Here is a 16,446-nt window from a genome sequence, read left to right as displayed (position 1 = left end):
AGATAGCAGTGTAGTTGTTCCTGCTCGGGCTGGAGCCCACTCTTTGAAACCTGTCGAGCAGAGTGGTTCTCAAAGCCCAGGCTCCAGCCTGAGCAAGAACGTCTATCCTGATATTTTTAGCCCCATAGCATGAGCCCTATGAGCTCAGGTCAGTTGCCTTGGGCTCTGAGACTCACCACACATTTTATATTTGCAGTGTGGACGTACCCTCAGAATTCATGGAGGGAGTTAGAGGTAAAAAGCAAGTCACTGGAAAGTCCTGGATACCGAGTCCCAGCACTGGGGTATAATACCCCAGAGGTTCTCAACTAGTGAATTTCTCTCCTCTTCCAAAAAAAAAAAAAAAAAAAAATGCATTGAACAGTCTCTATCTGCTCCCCTCTTCTGAACCCACACCGTCTCATCCCAGAAGCAGACAGAATTAGCCCCCTCAAAACTTCAGGCCTGCCTAGGACCTGTCCTTTCTCCCCAAGAAGCAAATGAAACTGACCACCAGCCACCATCTTCTGAATCTGCCAACAACAGAGACAGCCAGGTCCTTCTCCAAATCAAGCTTTGGAATGGCTCAAAAAGTCAATGTAAGACCCAATCGCTGCAAAAATTGGAGGGAATGATGGTATCTGTGTCACCCAGAGACAATGACAGAGTAAATTTGTATCCTTATATGACTGCCAATCTTTTAAACCATCCAGGTGCCACAAAATACTTTGGGCCTCATTCTCATTTTCATAAAGGCCAGTTTACGCCACACTGGCAGTATAAAGGGCCTTAAAGTAGGTAAGGCCCCTTACAATGTTGAAGCGGTATAAAGTACACCGTAGTGTAAATAAGAATTAGGACATCTCTTTTTGATTGAATGTGACTGTGATTTGTAAAAAAGATACAAAGGAAAAGAAAAAAGATCTATTGCTTTAAGTCCAAACTGATTTATACAAACTATGATGAATTCAGCTCTTTATAGACCCGTTAACATGATTATAAAATTCTCAGTGACCTAGACTGTCTGCCTGACTTCCTTCCATTCTGGAATAATGATTTAAATGCACATTCCTTTTCTAAGCTGTCCCTACTGTACCCGCATAATGAAAAAAGCAGCATATTGCAATAGCAAACAGTAGAAACATTCTTTGTGGAAATCACAAAATGTTAAATGAAAAAACTGTATTAATGTAACATCAGTGTTACACAGTTGAAACAAAGAGAAAGACTAGCCATGCCACAGCTAAAGGGCTAGAGGCACAAAGAAACGTAGATGTGGTGAGGCCGAGCATCATTGCACCTACCTTTTCGGTGCCTAGAAAATCACTGGGATTCACAAAGTCTGAGCTGGGTGCCGAGGCTCCCTATGCAACGAGTGGGGAGAGAGAGGCACCTTAGAATGGGATTTACAAAAGCCAGTATGCAAGGAGGCTCCTCACCAATACTGGCCGAAGGGAGGTGCCCAGGCAAGGGACGGGTGCGAAGTTCTGCCGCTCTCTCAGAGACAGGTGCCTAAGTCCGGGTTGCACGGAGGGGCTTCGCTCCTTTTCGGTTTCTCAACGGCAAAGCTTCTCATGGCATTGGGCACTCGCGCCGTTTCTTTGGGGTGGAAAAACACCAGAGGATGGGGTACTCAGCTGGGATGTGGGAGACCCCCTGATTTGAGTCCCCCTATGCCAGAGGAGGAGAAGAGATTTGAACAGAGCTCTGCCACCTCTCAGGTGAGTTCCCTAGTCACTGGGCTATAGGATAGTCTGATGTGGGGCTCCCTCAGTCTGTTCAAGCTGATGTGCTGTGGATATACAACCAAAAAATGCACTGGAACAGGGTCCTGGGTCTCCCACCTCCCAGGGGAGTGCTCTAACCATCAGGCTATAGAGTCATTCTCATGTTTGCTTTCTCTCTCTCTCTTGGGCCCAATGTAGAAGCTGTTCCACTGTGGATAAATAATGAAAGAATCATTGAGCCAGAAAGAGAGCAAGAGCATGAGAATGATGTTGTCTGGTAGTGAGCACACTCAGCTGAGGGGTGGCAAATCCCTTCTCCCCCTCACGCAAAGGGGGGATTTGACATAGGTGTCTCCCACATCCCAGATGAGTGCTGTAATCACTGGGCTAAAAGTTATGAAAGTCTTCATCCTACTTCTCCTCTCTGAGCCCCCCTCCAGCCATTTTGTGTAAGCTCATCTATGGAGGCTTGATCCAGGAGGTGAGCTCTGAGCACTCTTATCAGATCAGGCCCTGCAGGCGAGCAAGAGGGAGGAATGCCTAACTTTCTCCCCCTGCCCCGGTTCGTGCACTAAGGCACCCAGACACCTAATGTAGGGCTGCAGTTTGCGTGCCTAAAGGTAGAAATTTAGGAGCCTAAGGAATTTCTACTGCAAAAAAGTAGCTGTGAAGTGAGATTAGGAGACAACAAGATTTAGCAACAGCTGAGTGGGAGCTTTGTGAATTCTACTAGGGCCGGATTTAAGGAGTTATAGTGGCAGTGAGGCACCTAAGTCCTTTTGTGAATCTAGCCCAAAGTTCCTATCGATTGATGTTGCATGTATGGAGTATTTTCCTCTTCTTGTTAAATTTGGAATTTAGTATGCGAATTTCTGGTTTAAAATCTTTAGTACAAAGTGCCCAGGATAGGCTCAATATGACCAAGCTCATGACGAGGAGTTAGTAGCCTCAACTTTAAAATGTACTGATCAATAACATGAAAATAATTGTGTTATCTTAAAATTCTGTATTAAAGATTTTGCTGTTGCTGCTTCTGCTCTGTCTGTAAACATTTTTTGTTTTGTTTTTTTTTTGTGCTAAGCTGTATTGCTCACATTTTGACAATGGAAAAAGATGGAAACTATCCAGTCCAACACCACAAAACAGAGCATTCCCTCAGCTTGGGGGAACATTAGATTGAGGAGAAGGAGGCATTGCACTGTGGCAATCCCTAGCTATTGGAAAGGCCCCTTGGGGACTACGGCAGCTGGTAAAAATTAACTGTAGCCCTAAAACAGCTCCCACAAAGTATCAAGATCTGGGAGCTGCCAAAGTGGCTTTGAGACACCTTTTGTCCCAATCCACTGAGCATTTCCACTGACCCCAATGTTTTTTACGCAAAGGCTCAAAGTCTGCATAACATTGAACAGGACAGCAAAAATTCACAGATTCATAGATTCATAGATATTTAGGTCAGAAGGGACCATTATGATCATCTAGTCTGACCTCCTGCACAACGCAGGCCACAGAATTTCACCCACCACTCCTGCAAAAAACCTCACACCTATATCTGTGCTATTGTAGTCCTCAAATCGTAGTTTAAAGACTTCAAGGAGCAGAGAATCCTCCAGCAAGTGACCCGTGACCAATGCTACAGAGGAAGGTGAAAAACCTCCAGGGCCTCTTCCAGTCTGCCCTGGAGGAAAATTCCTTCCCGACCCCAAATATAGTGATCAGCTAAACCCTGAGCAGATTGCAAAAGTGACTCTAAAATCCTGGGTCTGCTGTTTCTTTTTCTGGTTGTGTGCAAACATGGTGGGTGGATAAACAGAAATCTGAGACTGGCAGTGTTTGTTAGGTTAGCTAACTGCAGCTGAAGAGTCAGACAATGAAGAGCAGAATAAATTAAACATTGTTTATGCTCATATTCTAGCTACAGTAGCTCCCAGAAGCCCCTATCTGGACTAAGGTCTCACTGTGCAAGGTCTCACTGTGCTGGGTGCTGTACAAACATACTGGTATAGGTTCCTAAATAAAATAATATTAAGATAAGCTCCATTTGTACCTAAAGTGCTTAACAATTTCTTTTTAAAGATTCTGGCAAGTCAACAAGAGGCCTCCGTTTGGTATCATACAACTGTACGTGCCTATAGCTTGCAGATTAGCCAGTGATAGTCAAAACTGATACATAAATGCTAGTCTTTGTCAGTAGGTGGCTATTTTCACTTGGTACCTGAGGCAGTGAGAGCTGTGTATTTTGGGTACTGTTCTTTCTCTTTGAAGTGGAAGCAGTATATCAAATATTTTAAAAAGCAGTTCTCATGACACCATTATGGGCTATGGGTAAATAAACAGCTAAAAAGCTGTTCCTTCTCAACGCTCATTTAACATAAGTTACACAGGCGCTGGAGGCTGGTGAAAAGAAAAAGGGGTTAGGAATTACAAACTATTCCCCTATGGCTGATTATTCCATAAATGTCAACTATGCACTTCCTTTGAAGCATCCAGTACTAGCCACCCGTTCTCCTATTGTCAGACAAGATATTGGCTATCTTATGTTCATAGTTTTGCCAGTGTCACGTGGTGACAGGAATGTCGCATTAAGAATGCACCACATCCTATGCCTTCGGGGTCAGTTTGTCAGAACATGTCTTATTTACTCCATCTGTTCTTTAGCATAAGAAGATTGTGGTTTCTCTGACACTTGTTTAATTAAGAACAATCAGCCTCTTAGGAGAACATTCTGGGAACAAAGGTGCTCCAGGATCACAGTAAATCAGCACAATCTTAATGCCTAGACAGAAAGATTACCCAGTCTCTGGTTCTGAGAAAGAGGCCTGGTGAATCTCCCTCTCTTCGTTAAGGAGAGGAGGAAAAGTCAGACGCTTTTTTTTACCTTTTCTAGGAATAGGAAAACTCCTAGAGAGAATGTCTGATTCCTCTGAGGTCTGAGCTACAGTGAAGCTTCTTTAGGCTACAAGCTTCAGTTTAACCTGGAGACTGCAGCAGCCTTAAGGCTTGGCTACAGTTGCGAGTTACAGCACAATAATGGAGCCCTGGGTGCACTAGCTCACGACCCGTCCACACTGGCAAGGCACGTAGAGCACTTTGACTCCGCGGCTACAGCGCTGCTGGTACTCCACCTCGGCGAGTGGAATAACGTTTGGTGCATCCCCGCGGGAGTGCCGCGGCGCCAGTGTGGACAAGGTGTTGCATTACTGCGCTCTGATTGACCTCTGGAAACATCCCATAATCCCCTTAAGTCAAGTGGCCACTCTTGTCATTGTTTTGTCAGGGTATGGTTTCATGAGTCAAGTTATTAACAGGTAAGCAAGGTACTCCAAAATAACAGTTGGCTCAAACATACCAGAAAGCACAATATCATTTCTGGGGAATAAAGTCCCTTCTTCCCCCTTCAAGTACAAATTAGATCTTCTCAGCATCCCGAACCTTTCAGTTGTTTATATTCATGTATCTGTCTCTGTGGTCCACCAAGCCTTGTACAATGAACAAATAAGTAGCCTTTTTGGATCACACTCTCACTTGTCCCTTGTGATAAGCAAAGTATTGGGATATGGGTACCACAGATGGCCTCTGCACAGTTCAGATGTTATACCAATAAATTAACTGGAATATACCACTCTCTTCACATAAATCTTCAGTGGCTCTCTGTCCATTTCAGCATGAAATATCACATCTCTCTCCTTGTTACACCAATAAAATAAAAACCAGCAGGATCTTATTAAAGGGAAAAAGGCAAAATACCACATTTATTGTGAATACAGAAAGAATCATAGTAAGCAGTTAGTTATAGCTATAACATTCCATTCAATCTCATATTTATTCACACATTCATTCATACACACACACACACACACACACACACACACAGATTCTGCAAAGTTGTTCTCATAGTTACCAGCCTTAGAGTTGCTCATGCCAAGCCACTGGCCAGGTAGCCTGGACATGAGGAGGGAGCAGAGCCTTGTCAGATGCTCATCTGATGCTCCTGGAAGTTGGTTTGCAGAATCAGACCCCCAAAGTTCTCACTTTCTAGAGTCCATTTTTATAGGAATTTCTTCCTATGCCAGTCTATGGGAATTGCTTCATCATGCTGTTGCTGAATCAATCAGCAGATGGCACATTCCACATTCCTTGAGGCTGTTGGGTGGATTCCAGTCTGCCCTCCGGGGAGTCCTCTGGTTATTTCCACTTGACGCCTTCTTCAGCCGATGGACACTGGATTCTTAGGCTGGCACCTCCCTGATCATTCAGTTATTATCCACACCAAGCATCCATCCACATACATCCTCTATCTCTATTTTAATCACAATTGTTAATACAACAAAAGGGCAGGGAGTCTCTGGGTGCTGTTTCTGTTGTTACAGAGTATTGCTTTGAGTCTCTCTCTGTGTGAATTGCTTTGAGAACAGACTCTGTCTTAGAATGTACTAACGCAATCAGCAGCTTGCAAGTTTCACACATAGAGGGAGAGAAACAGTACCAAAAACCAAGAGACCTCTTAATTAGTAATACTCTGGAATTTAAACTATGGGGAATCAAACTCATTTGTGATTTTAATACAGAACTTCTTTAATATGATCCAACATAATCCCCCTTTTCACACTAAGATTTATAATCGTCAGTGTCACTTTCTATGTAGCCTATTCAAGAGAAGGTACTGTGAGGCAATTTGAGTTTGTGATTCCAATTCATCCCACATACATGATCCTAGTGATGTATCTTTACTACAAGGTTCTGGGGCAACAGGCAAAGTGAGGTACACCCACTTTTGAGGAGTCCATTCAGTACAACCTCTAGTGTCCAATAGCTTCCCTCCCTCCCCAGCCCACTGGCTCGAGGTCCAGGGTAGCCAGAAGGATCCTATGTGTAATATGTGGAGTGGGCTAACCTTCAATACCTTTGCCTCCAGGGACTGTTGGTGTGCAATTTTGACAACAATTTCTCCCATTAACAAGTCTGGTTTTACAACGTATTGCATCCATTCATATTGATAAGTGTCAAACAATGATCTCTTTCTTTGTTTTAACAAATGCATCAAACCCTTAATATTTCCAAATATGACCCAGAACATTTTGTGTTCCAAAGTAGCTAGGGCAAGTATCTGCATTTCCGTGCATCCCATAGCTATGGCAGTGTAGTTTCCTATTTCTAAATTTTTTTCTTATGCATAAGCCATGTGGAAGTATTAAGCCATTACCAAAGATTCCATCGGCCTTTTAGGTTACCTAGACCAATTTGGACCAACTCTACACTGGCATGTACTTGTTTTTGTATCAGGCTGTCCTGTAGCTGGGACAGAAAGCTTAATTTATTTTTAATTACCTGCAGGTCTTTAGTATTTTATTTTAAACACACAACAGTGCTAGCAACAAGACAAAACACAAGACAAAACATAGAACACAAAACACAATTTATATTGTGACAGTAGATTCATGGTATTGGGTTGCTTTTCAGCTGGCATCAGCTTTTCCTGATTTTCTGAAAGACAAAAAGAACATGTTTCTACCCCTTTTGGGATGGCAGATTATTGCTTAAAATATTTCTTTTACAAATACCCTTGCTGATTGCAGGCAAAACAGGGGAATTGCCCCCACATTTTCCTGTTTTTGTTCTATAGGCAGGCCAGGTTTCAGTGGCTTTTATCTTTTAAGGGTTATGGGGAAATTATCCCACTGTTTAGTCATTAAATCCCTAAGTTTTCCTTCTTATACAGCAGACCGAGTTTATAATGTTTTTCCTGCTGTGTCAAGCTTTAAGTTTTATTTACAGGTAATAACTGAGAAGCATCATTACCATACAACGTTAAAGGGTTTTTCCAAAAATCATACACACTATACGTTGTTACAGGGATACTTATTATCATTAAATTTATTAAAATTATCTTGTGATCCCATGCCTTTTATTTAGACAATTTGTTTGCTGACCAGGTGTGTCCTTTATCTGCAGCTCCTTTGTGCTGCTAGTTCTTTCCTTTCTTTATCATTTAGGTAATCTGCATTTTCACAGACACTTCCTGCTTTTGGATTTAAAGCCATCAGCAGCTCAGAGACTCTGTCTTAAAAGGGACACAATCAACTTTCACCAGAGTTTTGATTACTTTTAACTTCTGCTTCCAAAACACACAGCAATCTGAAAAAGAAAACCCAACCTATTATGGCTCCCTTTGGAGCCCTAATAGCATTTTAATTAAGTAGCATGGTATGTTTGCATTTCTTTTGCCCCTTCTACAATATACCCTGCACATGTTCTGGGGCAAATGCACATTTCTTCCATAGTTTAACTTCTATAACATTATCCATATCAATTTTTACATAAGGTGTAACTATTTCTTTTTTTGCTTACAGAGTTTTCATGTACCTTTATCAAAGTGACAGTCTGATTACTCAGAGCCATTTTAAGACTCAGTGTTCCTAACATTGCTTCTTTTTGTTTCGTGCACCTCACCCCTGCTGTTGCTTCAGAGGGGCACTGTCTTTTTTTAATTTTTTTTTTTACTACAATTCTCATCTGCTATTTTGTTACAAAAACAAACAAACAAAAAACAAACAAACAAAAAGAATCCAGAACTTTTTTTTCTATTCTCCTGATTTTGACTGCCCTGCTGCAGCCACAACTTAAAAACATTTTAAATTTTGTAAAGCATTGAGTTACCTTTTAAGGGTTAAATGCCAAATCCCAAAGCCAAACAACACTAATTACCTGTGTCTAGCAAAAAGGTCTGTCAGTTTTGCAACTTTGAATTAAAGAGACAAATGGATTTTTAGTGGCATTATTTAAAACAAAAACAAAACCAACTGGTCCTTAGAACTTTACATTACATATTTACACACACACAGATAGATACATACAAATTTTCTTTTCCTTAACATCCCTTCCACACTGCTCTGTTTTTTACATCTTACATTCCCTTTATACATTTGAGGCAGTTAAGTTCCAATAGAACCCCCTTATGTTCTTTTAGCAAATTTGACTAAATTGTCCAGTCAAATGATTTTAATCAGATAGTTTATTTTTGCCTGGCTAATTTACAGACATTCCTTTGGAATAGGGCCCATTTCCCCTTCAGAATGGCTGCAAAGAAACAAAGAATGCTCTAACACTTTTCCTTTTTAACATTTTCACAAAGTTTAGCTGCTTAATTCCCTCCAGCCTCTGCAGAGTTAACTTTTTTTTACTCTCTTTTCTCTTTGTAATTATGCCTGGGGGTGCCGTACATAGGACCTTCTCCCCCTTTACCTGCGTCCCTCCAGCCTCTGCAGAGTTAACTTTTTCACTCTTTTTGTATTCCTGGAGTGCCTCTTTCACTATTTTCAGCTGGCTTTGGGTATTTGTAGCCAGCACCTTCCAATTGTCTGCTCCCTTTTCCGTTTGTGCCTTTTCCTCTTTACATGAAGACAAGCAGAGGTAAGAATCCTTACATGCCTCCCACAACAACCAAATTGCTGCTGCATCTCTTTTGGCAGCACTAGAAGGTTTGTATATGAGGATATACTGAGCCAATCTATCCTCCAGGTCCGAAATAGTGCAGACATCAGCTAGGGCTTGTTTAGTCCAAGGACTGTGCCCAAATTTTTGAAGGATTTGTTTAAAAGGTGTAATTTCTTTAACAAAAGGTGAGGTTGGAGTTCCTTCTGACTCCATTCCTCCCTCTGGTACTGGCTTACCCTGTTTTCTTTTAAACATCTTTACATGGATATTTCAATCTCTTTGTCACTGCTGGTATTACTTAGCAAGTGACACAGCCTAGATTCAGAAATCATAGCTTAATCTATGCGTTTTTCCCCTGCTACCTTCCCAGAGCCCAGCAGGTCCGGTTAACCTGTTCTTCCCTGCTACCTTCTCGGAGGCCAGCAGGTCTGGTTTAGTCTGTTTTCCCTGCTACCTTCTCGGAGGCCAGCAGGTCCCCTGCTACCTTCTCGGAGGCCAGCAAGTCTGGTTAACCTAATAGAAATGCCTAGCTCAATAGAGCTGGCAGTGTGCACACCAATATTTACAATAACTGAGGTTTTTTACCAATATTCCCCCTTTCACAATTCTCCACCAAAATGTTATACCAATAAATTAAAAACCAGCAGGATCTTATTAAAAGGGAAAAAGGCAAAATACCACATTTATTGTGAATACAGAAAGAATCATAGTAAGCAGTTAGTTATAGCTATAACATTCCATTCAATCTCATATTTATTCACACACACACACACACACACACGTTCTGCAAGGTTGTTATCATAGTTACCAGCCTTAGAGTTGCTCATGCCAAGCCACTGGCCAGGTAGCCTGGACATGAGGAGGGAGCAGGGCCTTGTCAGATGCTCATCGATATGCTCCTGGAAGTTGGTTTGCAGAATCAGACCCCCAAAGTTCTCACTTTCTACAGTCCATTTTTATAGGAATTTCTTCCTATGCCAGTCTATGGGAATTGCTTCATCATGCTGTTGCTGAATCAATCAGCAGATGGCACATTCCTGACGGCTCTGTGCTGCGAGATGTTATCTTGTTCTTTGGTTCTCCCATTCTTGAGGCTGTTGGGTGGATTCCAGTCTGCCCTCCGGGGTCCTCTGGTTATTTCCACTTGACGCCTTCTTCAGCCGATGGACACTGGATTCTTAGGCTGGCACCTCCCTGATCATTCAGTTATTATCCACACCAAGCATCCATCCACATACATCCTCTATCTCTATTTTAATCACAATTGTTAATACAACAAAAGGGCAGGGAGTCTCTGGGTGCTGTTTCTGTTGTTACAGAGTATTGATTTGAGTCTCTCTCTGTGTGAATTGCTTTGAGAACAGACTCTGTCTTAGAATGTACTAACGCAATTAGCAGCTTGCAAGTTTCACACATAGAGGGAGAGAAACAGTACCAAAAACCAAGAGACCTCTTAATTAGTAATACCCTGGAATTTAAACTATGGGGAATCAAACTCATTTGTGATTTTAATACAGAACTTCTTTAATATGATCCAACACAGAAACCTCATCCTCTCAAATCCAGCTGTTATTTCTGGACCTTTTCTTATAACAACCACTGATGGGCAGTGTTAATTGCCACACAAACCTGCACAACCACAAGCCTGGTGGTGCACTTTCCGATCCGAAAGTGGTTTGCAGTGGATGTATAGTAGTCTGGTGAGGCCAGCTTCCACAGAGCAATAGCCAAAGCTTCAATAGTTCCCTGGCCTCCCTAAATTGAGTGTTCTGGTGCTGGAGGTTTGTGCAACCTCCTCACCCAGCTCCATGAATGTCTGTTTCTTCATTTGGAGGTTCTGAAGCCACTGTTAGTAATTCCAGATTTTCAAAATGATGTGATTCCACCACACTGTGCTGGTTCTCTTGCATCAGAAGCAATGATCCACCCAAGGTCATACTGTCATACCTGTGCCATGTGAGCAGAATGAATTTTCAGTGACCCTCAAGATCAGCCATTTTTGACATATCAGAAAATTCTGCTGAAATTCTATCCAGAATCTTCCAATCCACTACTCCCATACATAACCATTTACCCCACAATAAGGAGAAGGAGAAAAACCAGATCATCATTCCATTGCTCCACGTCTTCCATCCAGTTTGGCAGGCAAGAAAGGTGATCAGGAACTGCCATTGGTAATGTGTGATGGTGAGGGACAGTACCAACATCACACAGCAAAGCAGTTCCCAGAGTCCCTCTTTGTGATGCACGGAACCCTGGGATACTGCCCCTGAAATGGTAGCGCTAACGTTGTGTAACAACAGGGCAGTGTGAATGCAGGTAAACATGCATACACAGCGCTATACCCACATTCCAGCACAACATAATGTGGATGCAGGGCACAGTTATGGGGAGCATGCAAGAGGCCCAATAACCATGTGTACATGTCTGTGTGGACACAGCTTCAGGCAAACACCTGATACAGAAAATTTGAGCATAAACTCAGTTTAGTAAAGTTATAAGCAACTGAAAACATCCTTATAACGGGAAGTGCCAGGGAACCTAAATTTTAGGTAGAACTGCCCCACGTCCAATAATTTAAGTCTTCTCTCCCTTCCCCACTAATTTCCCTTGTTTTGCTCTTTCCCATCTCCACTCCTCCTACTGGAGTAACTAATGATTTAGGCTGCATTGTGTTTCAAAGGGGCATTAGATGGAAGAGAATGGAGTTCTATTATAAACACAAATAAATGTGAGTTATTCTACAAATATACGGAGGGATCTGAGAAAAAGAAAGGAAATTAGTAAAAAAAATCCTTTTACACATTTTACACTTGTTTTTAATTTATTTTCTATTTCAGGTCATTTTAGCAGGTTTTTTGCTTTGGCTTAATCAAGAGAAAAGTAGGAAGCAGCATGTTTGTTGCTGGCAAGCAGCTTGAATACTCTTAGACTGGGGAATTGGAGCAGAGGGATAGAAACCAGAATGGAGAGATTTGCATATTTATAGTATGCTGATAAAATAATCAATGATTATGTAAATATCTGCATTCTCATTGGCTTATAGTTGTTAACCAGCATGCAGGGATTTACATACAGTACAGTCAGACACAGGAGCAGTGATTATGCAAATAATCATTCAGAACCAGAAAGCTCAGAATGTAAAGGGGGGAAAAAATTTGTCACATGTCACTAATTCTACAGTATCCCTGCCCTGAGTGGCTGAAACCAATCCACTTCAGTATAACAAGCCAAAATGAAATAGTAAGGAAGGGAAAGCAAATATTATTCAAGGAGGTGGTTACTAGATGGGGAGTAACTTCCTGTTGCTCAGGAAACATATGCTGGTAGTAGGGAAAAGGGAAGTCATGAGTTCTGACAACCAGAATGATGCTAAATTCTAGTATTGCAAAATAATTCTTGTGAAAGGGAATTCTCAAGAAAGCTGTCTGTACTTCATGTTTTCCGCAAACCTTTCACACTTGTTCTATCACTGCTGCTAGCAAGAGCATAGAATAGACTTGCTGCCAGTATTTTTAATCAGTGTATCTAAGGCTGCACAGAGGAGGTCAGGATGAGACCGCTGACATCAACATTCTTGCTCTTGGTAGTAGCAGAGCTTCTCTGTGGTAGATTTTCAGGAGGCGGCCTGATGAAGACACAGCATTGAAGCATAGGATTCCAGATGAATGACTAATTTTTCAACCTAGTTATTTACTTCCCAGCCCTCTGAGTACCTAATTTTCATAATGACTACTGTTTTATCAGCTGTATAGAAGGTAGATTTGTCTGTTTTGACTCACTGGCATGGGATTGCAAGGGGTTTATATGAGCATGTTGTTTCTGCAAACTATTGTGAACAATCCTGGCCAATGGGCTCCCTGCATGTATCATTTAAGCTGTTTACCAGCTAAAAACCTGTTCAAGTACAAGGTGAAATACTGCCAAATTGACATGAAAACAGAAATACCAAAAAAGCAAAGACTAGAAGGCTGTTGGCCTGCACAAAGGAAGCTATTCAAAAGGAAGCAATACTTGGTTTTGTGTGAAAAATAATGTCATGCTGGTTTTTATAGTAGAGGAAGCCTGGCTACATTCAGGTCTTTTCCAAAACAATGTAAAGAGGAGACATTACAGCTAGATGGAAAGTGCAGAAAGAACCAAAATGGAGTTAAATAGTCCTTTACAGAGCCGGTTAGTCTAGTTTCTTGCCATCTGAATAGAGATGTTTAGTAAGACAAGAGGTTCCTATTGATTAAGGCCAAGCTCATGTTTCTGCTTATGTGGATCTACAACTTCAATGTTAAATATCCATAAACTGGGACAATTCTGTTTGTTAGCACTAGGGAGTTCTGTAGCTGCTGCTATGACATTTAGAGGTAACCCAGGCTTATCCAGACTGGAGTAGTTTATTCTTCCATTCTAATATTGCCCATGCTATTCTTCCCCCCAGATCAGAACTTTCTATTTTAGCAGGTTAGTCAAGGGATTAGATATTTAACTCATTCTCATGATGGGCCCAGGCTTCCTGTGAGATAGGTGAAGTAGGTTTTGGGCTTTTTTTAAACATTCCCTCCCCCCCAAACAAACCCAAGTGGACAAGGAACCTTACTCATTTACAAGTTTTATGCTTCCTTTGTTACTTCATCCTTGTGTAGTAGACAACTGTATTTGTTTGCTATTATCCAGTTGGGTAGTCCTACTTGTAGTCTAAATGACAAGAGCTGCCTGGTCCCAGCTCTTTCCTGTTGAGGTCTGCATTCTTTAAGCATTTAAACTGAATTAGCTGATATAGTATTCTTATTCTGAATCAAGAGCTAGTGTTGAGAGTCTTAAGATGAAGTAGTCATCTGGAAAGGTTAGATAGGAGGAAAGTGGGCCTTTCACTTGGCATAGTGAGATTTGAAGCAATGCATCATTTGATTTGTGGTAAATTTAGGGGAATTATTTGTGACTAAGGTCAAGTCATACTTGGGGGTGTGAAAAATCTACCCCCAAGCAATACAATCTAGCAACCTTAACCCCTAGGCAGTGCTAGGTCAGTGGGAGAGCTGCTTCCACTGACATAACTCCACCTCCATGAGAGATGGTAGCTAAGCTGATGGGCAAGTGGTCTCCTGGTGGCTTAGAGCACCTACAGCAGCTGTGCTACTGCAAGTTTGTAGTATAGAGCTGCCCTGAGAACAGTCATTCACCTTTGTTAACCTAACACTAGGCCAGTTTCTGGCATTTCAGAGTGAAGAAAGACACCCCTGCATAGGACTAGTGTTGAGCCCTGCAGGGTGACTGGCCTCCTGTGGGGCCTGCTACTGTAATGGCCGAGGTGGGTAGTGTGGAAGCAGGACTAAAGTAGTTTTATGCTTTAAAGAAAAACTTCAGATTCAATTACCATGGAGATTTGTGCCCAGCAAGTTACTAGATCATAATGCTCCATTTCAGAGCTAGTTACAAATTCATTTTAAATTTTGCTATGAGCATTAAGTGAAACTAGAGTTTTGTAGACCAAGTAAGAGGTTTTTGCATAAAGACCCTCTAAAAAAAAAAAGGTACGGTCTCATTGGATGGAGCCATTTTAGCTTAAGACTGTTACAGGAAGTTTTCCATTCAGCTCTACATCTGAGTTAGATCAGACACAACAAGGTATGGCAGTAAGGTGCAAATCAGCTAGTAGTTTGCTCTTCTAGAGATGCTTTAAGGGTGCTGGCCCTAGTTCCATGCTGCATTTATATATGCACTCTGGTGCTAGACAGCCCTTATGGGCAAGGTTTCCAAGCTTTGTCATCCAGCTACCTTTGCATGGAAGCCAGTTTTAAGGGATGCTAGTCAGGGCCTTTTGGAGTTCAGGCTACTTAAGCAGAATTTCAGGTTGACTTTCAACAATTGCACATTACAGATTTGCCCATATTTCCAGCTGCTCTTCTTATGAGCGATTGATATGATCTACCCCCAAACAGCTAAAAAATGATCTGCCACTTGTCACTTTAGACTAAGTTTGTGCCACAATCTCTTGCTACAGACAAAAAGTGAAGTACTTGAAGCATTTGAATGGCTTTGTCCTGAATCAGAAGTTGTAAGAGGGCAAATTATGCAGAATTAATGGCTTTGCTTACAAAAAAAAAAATCGTTCAGCAGTTTGAGCTTTTGTATCTATATGCAGTAAAGCTTCTACCTATCCTTACCCAAGCCAGGCTACCCAAGCAAATGTGACTTGGCACAAGTCCCACAAGTCTTGAGTTGTAGGGAGAAAAGCCAGGCAGTGAAATATGAACACGTGAATGCAGGGGTGAGCAAAATGTGGCCTGCCAGGCTCCTTGGCTGCCCCCTTACAAATCACTGAGACAAAGTCCTGGGGCAAAGCTCAGTGAGGCTGCCTGCTCCTGGCATGTCTGTGTGCTGGGGGAAGCAGGTCTCAGTATGCCACCCCAAGCCCCATCCTCACTGCTTCCATTGACTGGAAACTGGCCAATAGGAGCTGTGGGGGTGGTGCCTGCAGACACTGGTTGTGCACAGAGACCCACTGCCCCCCTCTCACCAAGGAGTGTGCAGGTATGCCAGTGCCAGCAGCTAGCTCCTTCTGGGAGTGGCATGGGGCCACAGCAGGCAGCCTCCCTGAGCAGCCCACTGTGCTCAATGCTTCCTGGCCAGAGCCTACACCTCATACCTCCTCCTGCACCCCAACCCCCTGCTCCAGGTCAGAATCCCTCTTGTACCTAAATTCCCTCCCAGACCCTGTACCCCATCCCCTGCCCCAGCCTGGAGCCCCCTCCTGCACCTAAACCCCCTCCATTACTATAGTGGGGCAAAATTCATGGAGTAGCCCCCCTGCAAAAATTGCCCACCCCTGCACTAGCTGCTATAAGCTAAGTTTGCTGCATGCCAAGAACTTAGATAGCATAAGGTATAGTGCCATCAGCAATGCTAAAACAGCAATGAAAGCCCTCAATGTGATGGCTTTAAGGTAACTAGATTTGACTTCCCCAGAAGTCAGTTCTACAGTTAGCAGCTCCATCTTGAACTGTACCCTTACATTGCAGCATTAGTAGAGTGCATAAATTGCAGAGATCTGGCAGGTGCCTTAGCTCTTTGGGATACTGCCAAAACAGATAAGGTTTCTAATTTTCCAGTATATTTTTAGACTAACTTTCCCAATTTGAGTTTTAGGGTAGAAAGAAGAATATTTCTTCTTGCTTTAGGCCAGAGGTGGGCATACTATGGCCTGCAGGACTGTCCTGCCTGGCCCTTGAGCCCCCAGCCCCTCCCCTGCTGTCCCCATAGCCACACCAGCTCTGGCAGGGCTGTGAGCTCCTGCTGCTCTGAGCTGCATGGTAAA

Source organism: Chelonia mydas, chromosome 5, assembly GCF_015237465.2.
Source record: "Chelonia mydas isolate rCheMyd1 chromosome 5, rCheMyd1.pri.v2, whole genome shotgun sequence".
NCBI lineage: Eukaryota > Metazoa > Chordata > Testudines > Cheloniidae > Chelonia > Chelonia mydas.
This window is presented reverse-complemented; position numbering follows the sequence as displayed.